The sequence below is a fragment of the Palaemon carinicauda genome, chromosome 43 (assembly GCF_036898095.1).
Source record: "Palaemon carinicauda isolate YSFRI2023 chromosome 43, ASM3689809v2, whole genome shotgun sequence".
Taxonomy (NCBI): domain Eukaryota; kingdom Metazoa; phylum Arthropoda; class Malacostraca; order Decapoda; family Palaemonidae; genus Palaemon; species Palaemon carinicauda.
The window spans coordinates 20,470,537-20,471,709 of NC_090767.1; positions in this window are offsets into that span (position 1 = coordinate 20,470,537).

The window sequence follows — 1,173 nt, forward strand, 5'->3', positions numbered from 1 at the left end:
TTTAAACTCAAAAATTTTATTTTTACAATAATTTACTTGAATAAATGTAAACACAGTTTTATTTGTCTTAAATTATAATAATAATAGTATTATGGCTACAAATATAAAAAACATATCTTGTAAAATTTATTCCTCATTCATAAGAGTTGGGTGTTGGGGCCAGGAAAGCCATTCAGTGCCAAGGTCCCACTGGGAGAAAATATGACAAATTCGGAGATAATTTGTATTTTTCCTAACTATACAAACCTTAGCTATTTAATATGGGTATTACTTTCGGCGTAGCTGAAATGACAAGCCATTAAAATTTTAACAAGGGTTTACTACCCCACCGCTAGTTAGCGAGGGGGGGGGGTAGCCTGCTAAACCCCCCCCCCCCCCCCCCCCGACACACACACACACACACACACCTGTGCTTGAGCTCACTTTGCTTGGAGGTAGGACTTCAAGGGGGATAGGGCTGGTGGGCAAGTTTGATTAAATAGCTAAAGTTTGTATAGTTAGGAAAAATACAAATTACCTACGAATTTGTCATTTGTTCCGTAACTGACATACAACCACGCTATTTAATAGGGGTGACTCACCCATTAGGAAGGGTGGAAAGTCCCTGCCAATACTGGCTTTTGGCTTTGCCCGGGGACTCAATATTTGAGTGTGTTCGCACTCAGCAATAAGGAGTCCCCGCACCGCGCTAGAACCTTGCTACGCAAGGACTGCGGCCTACGTAAGCTATGTGTGAAGGTAAAATAAAGTGTAACTCGTACCAGGAAGTTGACCTGTAGTCCCTAGGAAGGAAACTTTAGGCTAGGACTCTCCCAATATCACCTCGTCAGGGTATGGGGACATGACAGTATTATCTTAATACTCGGAACACAAGGAAACATGGTTTACCTGCAGTGGTTTGAGGTCAGCTGTGCAGAGAACCCAGGATGCTGCTTTCCCCAAGAGAGGGGAAGATGAAGAAAAGAGTAAGGGCCAGACAAATCTTTTCATTCATGCAGACTAAGACCGGGTAACAATGCCCTCAACCTTCTGCTACTTGTCCACTAAGGAGCCTGAGGTTTTAAACCAGCTGTTGTGCAGCCACCACAGGGCCAATAGAAAACGTATCGAGCCTCCTGTGGGTCACGTCGTGCAGGTAGTGGGCTGTGAAGGTCGTCTGACGTTTCCACACCC